The sequence below is a fragment of the Eriocheir sinensis genome, chromosome 69 (assembly GCF_024679095.1).
Source record: "Eriocheir sinensis breed Jianghai 21 chromosome 69, ASM2467909v1, whole genome shotgun sequence".
Taxonomy (NCBI): Eukaryota; Metazoa; Arthropoda; class Malacostraca; order Decapoda; family Varunidae; genus Eriocheir; species Eriocheir sinensis.
Genome location: NC_066577.1, coordinates 3,171,460 through 3,179,425, shown reverse-complemented (window position 1 = coordinate 3,179,425; position 7,966 = coordinate 3,171,460).

Below are 7,966 nucleotides of genomic sequence, written 5' to 3'. Positions count from 1 at the left end.
TCATGTATTTATGATTGTACATTTGAAAGGTAAACATGAGTACAGGACCTTCTTTTTCTTATATTTGAATTTTAAGGAAAATATATTTTATAAAGCTGCCAATGCCGGGCATTATTGAAAGTTAAAAAACAATTGCATCATTACTGTAATGAAATTAACATCAAGATAATTAAGTATGAGCAATAATACTGTTGATAATTTGAGTATACTCACCATACTGAAAAATTAAATAAAAGTAATACTGTTGATAATTTGAGTATACTCATCATACTGAAAAATGAAATAAAAGTAATACTGTTGATAATTTGAGTACCATAACAAAACGAAAATAAGGTTTTTTTACTACAGTCCTATATACAATCACACCAATGGGTACCGGCGGTGTCTCATGCGAGCAAAATCATCGACTAGTTCTTCCAGATCAAAAGACTTGACCATGTGTTTCTCTGTGGCCATCAACAACAAGGAAGATAGCCGGTCATCCCCAGTTTTTGTTCTCAGGTGGTTCTTTACATGTTTTAACACAGAAAAAAACCGGCTACAGCACGTCTGTCTTTGCTGCTCCCGGAACAATATCTGCCTCTCAGTGTTGTCTTTTCACACACACACACACACACACACACACACACACACACACACACACAACAACAACAACAACAACAACAACAACAACAACAACAACAACAACAACAACAACAACAACAACAACAACAAAATAATAATAATAATAATAATAATTAAAAAAAAAAAATATATATATATATATATATATATATATATATATATATATATATATATATATATATATATATATATATATATATATATATATAACTAAATCCAGCTGCTGTTACTTCTTGAGGCTTCGCTGGTAGGGGGGGCAAACTGAGGCTTGGGGGGGGCAACTTGAGTCTTGGGGGGGGCAACTGCCCCCCCCCAGACCCCAAAATGACGCCCCTGCATGGGATACGTATGTTGTGCGGTTGGATGTTCTAACCGACACGGGAGAGATATGCTGTGTCATTTTATAGATTTCCAGCGAATCCAGAAGAGCGGGGGAAGTGGATAACAGCTGTGAGGAGGGAAAACTGGCGCCCGGCTGCTTCATCTCGACTCTGCAGTGCTCATTTTGTCAGAGGCAAATATTACAGGCAAGACTGATTAAATTATTACATGAGTTAACACTCATTTAGGTATTGCCCCAGGTCCCCTAGCTTATTGTGTGGCGGATGATTACTCTGGAACGGGATTTACATGAGCTGGAGGAGGTAAACACGCATGGCGGTGCTCAAGCAGGGGAAGAAAGTAGGAAAGGAAATTCAGTGGAGGCAAAGTGCACAGAGGGACAGAGTTCAGTGCTGGGTGGAGTATATAAGTGTACGCAGGGAAGTGACCAAGAGTGCATAGTGTAAGATGACTTGCCGTCACCTGCCCTCACCTGTCGTCACTTGCCCTCACCTGTTTGCCTGCCTGTGCTACCTACCTGGGCCTATCTGGGCATCACTGGTCAGCAACAGATCGGCCAGGCAGAGGGACAGCCAGTCATCCGACCAGCCAGACAGTCAGCCAACCAACCAATCAGCCAGTCAACCAGCCAGCCAGCCAAACAATCAACCACCCAGTCAGTCAACTTCGGTTGTAGGTAAGCTACTTGAGGGCATAATTAGAGACAAAATTGTGAGTTACCTTGAAAGCCACTCATTGATTGGGGACTCACAGCATGGCTTCCGAAATAAAAGATCCTGCCTATCAAACCTATTAACCTTTTATAACGACCTCTTCACTGTTTATGACGTAACCAAATCACTGGACGTAGTCTATCTTGATTTCCAGAAAGCGTTTGATAAAGTCCCGCATCATAAATTACTTTACAAATTAAAGCAAATAGGTATTGACGGTCAAGTAAACCAATGGATCGCGAATTGGTTGAGCAACAGACAACAAAGAGTAGTGATTGACGGATTTAACTCAGAGTGGGCGCCTGTCACTAGTGGCGTCCTCAGGGCTCGGTCCTGGCCCAGTGCTCTTCATTATTTACATCAACGACGTGGATGTTGGACTCAATAACCGCATTAGTAAATTTGCAGACGACACAAAGATTGGTAACTCGGTTCTCACTGACGAAGACAGGCAAAGCCTCCAAGAGGATTTGCAAAAAAATTCAGCTTGGTCGGATAGATGGGAGATGCCCTTTAACGTAGACAAGTGCCAGGTCCTTCAAGTTGGAACGAGGAATAAGAAGTTCGAATACGAAATGCGCGGCGTTAAACTCAAAAGCGTTCAATGCGTCAAAGACTTGGGGTTCAAAATCGCGTCAAACCTCAAATTCTCACAGCAATGCATCGATGCAGCAAATAAAGCGAACAGAATGTTGGGCTTCATTAAAAGAAACTTTGTATTCAAGAATAAAGATGTAATACTCCCGCTCTACAACAGTTTAGTCAGACCCCACTTGGAATATGCGGTACAGTTTTGGTCCCCCCACCATGCAAAGGATATTGCTAAATTAGAAGGTGTTCAGCGTCGGGCAACGAAAATGATCCCTTCCTTGCGCAACAAATCCTACGAAGAAAGGCTTTCTACCCTTAACATGTTCTCTCTTGAGAAACGTCGCCTCCGAGGAAAACTGATCGAATGTTTTAAAATACTTAATGGTTTCACGAATGTAGACAGATCAACATTGTTTATGATCGATAACACTCTGCGCACGAGGAACAATGGCGTAAAACTCAGATGTAGACAAGTAAATTCAGACTGCACCAAATTTTTCTTCACCAACGTTGTAGTGCGAGAATGGAATAAGCTTCCACCATCAGTGGTCCAGTGTAACACGATTGACTCCTTCAAAAATAAGCTCGACCGTCACTTCCTTTAACTTAATATCAACTAGAGTAGAAATGCAACGTTTTGGAGTCTTCTGATTAATGTAAAATCACTTAGGTTTAAGGACAGACCACCAAGTCTGGACCATGGGCTCTGTGTGGTCTGATTTTCTATGTAAATCTATGTAAATCAACCAGCCAGCCATCCACTCAGTCAATTAGACAGACAGTCAGTTTACCAATCAACCCACCAGGCAACCAGTCAACCAGCCAGCCAGACAGCCAGTCTACCAGTCTCCTCCTCCAAAAGCACTGATTTTTTCGATGTATCTCAGCTTCGTAGCATTCTCAAGCGATCTCGCGTAATCACTTAACACAAATGATGCTGAAGGTCCTGCCATTTGCCCGCGGGTAGTGACTTGGGGATGGGGCACACGTGGTCCGTCTGCTCACTCTGCTGGGAAGGTGACCACCAGCGGGTTTGCAGACGACGCTATTTCGTGACGTCACTGCAAAACCTCTATACACACTTTTCTTTTCAATTTTACACCACGGGGAGAAATCTCCAACCACCTGTGACATCAAGATCAGGCGCCGCGGAGGTGAGGGGGTGGTTAGGTTTAGTAGTGAGAAGAGCAAAGTAATGATAGTAAATAGATCAGAGGATGAGAGAGAGACAACTTGGAGTTTGGAAGGGAATGAGTTGGAACAGACAGTAGAATACAAGTATCTAGGGGTGTGGATGGATGTGAATGGGTGTGCCAGGGCCAAGAATGCCTCAAACTCTTGCTGAAGTGAAATCCCCGCCAGTTAAAAGGGAAGAATTTAGTCAACCCTTTGACTTAAATGAGGTAAAAGAAGAATTGTATAAATCAGTTGATAGGATTGTTGATATGTTACCTAACAAGGAACTTAACCCTAATGCCAAGGTTTTTCTCACCAAAACTTGATTTGCAGGAACCTGACACACATGTGAACAACAATTCTGGTTGTCGGTCAAATGGCACTGATAATAATGTTAGGCATACTACCCAGCCTTCCCCAGGTTCAGTCAGTCAGTTAGATGCAATGCAGAGGACAGCAGATATTATGTCAATGAGGCAAACCAGAGAAAACCTTCCACGTCCAGAACCAGAAGTGTTCAAGGGAGACATGTTAGTTTTCACAACATGTTTTGAAATTTTCATTGAGTCCAGAACTACTGATTTTACCGAAAGGCTCTTTTACCTTGGAAGGTACACCAATGGTGAAGCCAAGGAAGCAATCAGTGGATTGCTTCAGTTAAATACTGAAGAAGCTTACATAAAGGCTAAGAAAACCCTAAAGGGTAGGTTTGGAAATCAGTTTCTTGTGTCTAATGCCTACAGAAAGAAGTTATATGAGTGGCCAAAAATTCAGCAGAATGATGGCCCAGCACTAAGGAAATTTGCAGATTTCCTGGACAGATGCAAGACAGCAATGGAAAGCATACCTCATCTAGTGGTGTTAGATGACTCACAGGAGAATGTCAAATTATTGAAAAAGTTACCTGTCTCACTAGTTGAGAAATGGAACACAATAGTGTACAAGTATGCTTCTAGAGGTGATGATGATAGTGATGATGAAGGTCTAACAGACATAAGTTCTGAACAATATCCTCCCTTTAAAAGGTTATGTAAGTTCATACGTAGAGAGGCTACAAAGGCGTGCAACCCAATATCATCGTACAGTGCAGTTATAGATAAGAATCAAAGGAGCACTGCAGTTGTAGCCAAAGGAAGAAATAGTAGTTCAAGTACTGATAAATCTGGAAACAGAAGTTTCAAGACAGAGGCATCAGAGGTAAAGCCATCACACACAACAACGGACAACAAGGCTAGATATGATAAAAGGCATGAAGTTAGAAAAACAGGGCCGAGGAGCCTGAGCTGCCTTTATTGCAATGAAGAGCATGATGTAGATGTGTGTAAAAAGTTTAACTTGCTTGATAACAATGCAAAGTTTGACTTTGTGCAGAAGCAGTACTTGTGTAGAGGATGCTTGAAGCGTGGTCACAGAAAGATAGATTGCCGTCATAAGAAATGTTGTTGTATATGTCAACGATACCACCCAACATCTCTTCACAATAATGCTCTTGCACAAACTAGTGCTCCAACTGTCAAGGCAGGAGAGTCAGATAAAGCAACTCGGCCAAAAGCAAATGAAAGCTCAGCAGTTTCAAACAAGATTAACACCAGTCAGTCTATGACTGGAGATATGCACACCATGATTGTGCCAGTGTGGTTACACCACAGAGACAATGAACACAATAAAAAGTTGGTGTATGCATTATTGGATTGTCAGTCTGATGCCTGTTTCATCAAAGAAAGCACCTTGGAAAGAATGGGAGTTAGTGGCTCACCAGTACACCTCAAGCTCTCCACAATAACGGGAGAACAGGTAGTCCCCTGCACAAAAATCAGTGGACTTGTTGTACGAGGATTCAGTGAGCACATGCAAATAGATCTTCCACCTGCATATTCCAAGGAAGATATTCTTGCAAAGGAGGCTCAGATACCATGCCCTGAAACAGCCCAAACCTGGCCACACTCTAACAAACTGATGCCTTATGATTCAAATGTAGATGTGGCACTTCTTATTGGAGCTAACTGTATCAGAGCCATTAAGCCCAAAGAGATTATTGTGGGAGAAGATGATCCTTATGGACTTAAAACACACTTAGGATGGGGCGTTGTTGGCCAAGCAGTTAAAGAAACTAAGAAAGTTTCAGATGATGTAGCGAGAGCATATAGAACTATAGCCCAAGATGTTGTCATTAGTGAAGAAAGAAAAGTTAGTTTCCTTGTTGTTCCTACTCAGACAAAGGAGTTAATAAACCCAGCACAAGTCAGGAACATGTTTGAGCTTGATTTTAATGATAAAGGAACTGACAACACTCCCTTTTCCTATGATGACAAAAGATTCCTGAAAAGGATGAGAGAGGGAGTGAGTCAGCAGAGAGAAGGGCACTATGAGCTGCCTCTTCCACTTAAGAATAATGACATCAAGCTTCCAAACAACAAGGACATGGCCTTGCATAGCCTCATGAAGTTAAAGGCAAAACTTATGAGAGATAGAAAGTACCACCAAGATTACAAGGAATTCATGAAAGAATTAATTGACAAAGGCTATGCAGAAACTGTGCCAGCCAGGGACTTGCAACGAACAGATGGTCAGGTGTGGTATATACCTCACCATGGGGTTTACCACCCAAAGAAACCAGGAAAGATAAGAGTGGTATATGATTGTAGTGCTAACTACAGAGGTCATTCTTTAAATGGTCACCTGTTACAGGGCCCAGACCTAACAAACAATCTGGTTGGGGTTCTATGTAGATTTCGTCAGGAAGTGACAGCCTTTGTATGTGACATAGAAGCAATGTATCACCAAGTCAAGGTGAACCCTGAACAAAGAGATTTGCTGCGCTTTCTGTGGTGGAATAATGGAAATCCAGGTGAGAATATGCTTGAATACAGAATGACGGCCCATTTGTTTGGAACAACATCATCTCCAAGTGTTGCTAATTTTGCACTTAAGCAAGCTGCAAATGACTATGAGGCTCAGTATGGATATGAAGCAGCAAACTTCATCAGGAAAGATTTTTATGTTGATGATGGACTTAAATCAGTACCAACAGCACAGGATGCCATTGATCTGCTAATGAAAAGCAAGGCATTGTGTAAAATGGGAGGTTTTAATCTCCATAAGTTTCTGTCAAACAGTAAGGAAGTGTTAGCAGCAATAGCTCCTGAAGAAATGAATAACACTGTCAAGAGCCTGGATTTAAGTAAAGACATGCTACCTGTAGAAAGAACACTTGGAGTGGAGTGGTGTGTAGAATCTGATACTTTCCAGTTCAGAATACAAGTCAAAGAAAAGCCACTCACAAAAAGTGGCATATTGTCTACTGTGAGTTCAATATATGATCCATTAAGACTTGTGTCTCCTCTCATCCTCATTGGCAAAGGGATACTCCAGGAGTTATGCCGTGAAGGAGTAAGTTGGGATGAGGAGATACCACAGTATGTGAGGCCACAGTGGCAGCAATGGAGAGATGACCTACACAAATTAGAGCACTTAAAAATATCACGATGTTACAAGCCTGAGGGATTTGGTGAAATTAAGAAAGTTGAACTGCATCATTTTTCTGATGCCAGTCAAAAAGGATATGGTCAGTGCTCTTACATAAGACTGATCAACACTGCTGATCAAATACACTGTGCACTTGTAATGGCAAAATCAAGAGTGACGCCCCTCCGAGCCATCACTGTGCCGAGATTGGAACTCACAGCAGCAGTAGTGTTGGTGAGAATCAGTGCAGTCTTAAAGAAGGAGTTAGACTATGAAGATATTCAGGAAGTGTTTTGGACAGACAGTATGGTAGTGCTGGGATACATCAACAATGATTCTAAACGATTTCATGTATATGTAGCCAACAGAGTCCAGCAGATAAGAGATCAAACTTCACCAAGTCAGTGGAAGTATGTGGAAACAGAGCACAACCCAGCGGACTATGCCTCAAGAGGGCAGTCTGTAGAAGAGTCGATTAACAACGACAAGTGGTGGAATGGGCCACGCTTCTTGTGGCAACACTTTGAGATGAATGATGACCATAGGTGGGCACGATAACAGAAAACCTTATTCCCGATACCCGATAACTGATAATGGAAAACCTTATCGGTGATAACCGATATTCGTTAACTGGAGACACAAATATAGGCGATAACCGATACCCGATACCCGATATAAATCCACAATTTTGATACTAGCTAGCGATAAATCCGATAGGCGAAAACGATACTATATTGATATTTCAAATAAAAAAAACATAGATGAATTCAAATTTTCATTATCTGTATTTTTCAAAACTTACAAAACCTGAAAACCACACGTTGACACGTACATATGGACGGTAATACTAGAAACGCCTGAACCGGTGTTGTTATTTGGCGTTCCCACCGTCAAAAGCTGGAGCTTTTGTTTTCAAACACAGGTCTCTCGTGAACTGGCCCATCTCTACTTATTCAGTTATTCTTACTTATCAGCATTAACACTTTAACAGTCACTACAGTAAAGGAGCACTGAAGCACTGGGAACCGGAACACTGGCACTCCGTCACTCGAGTC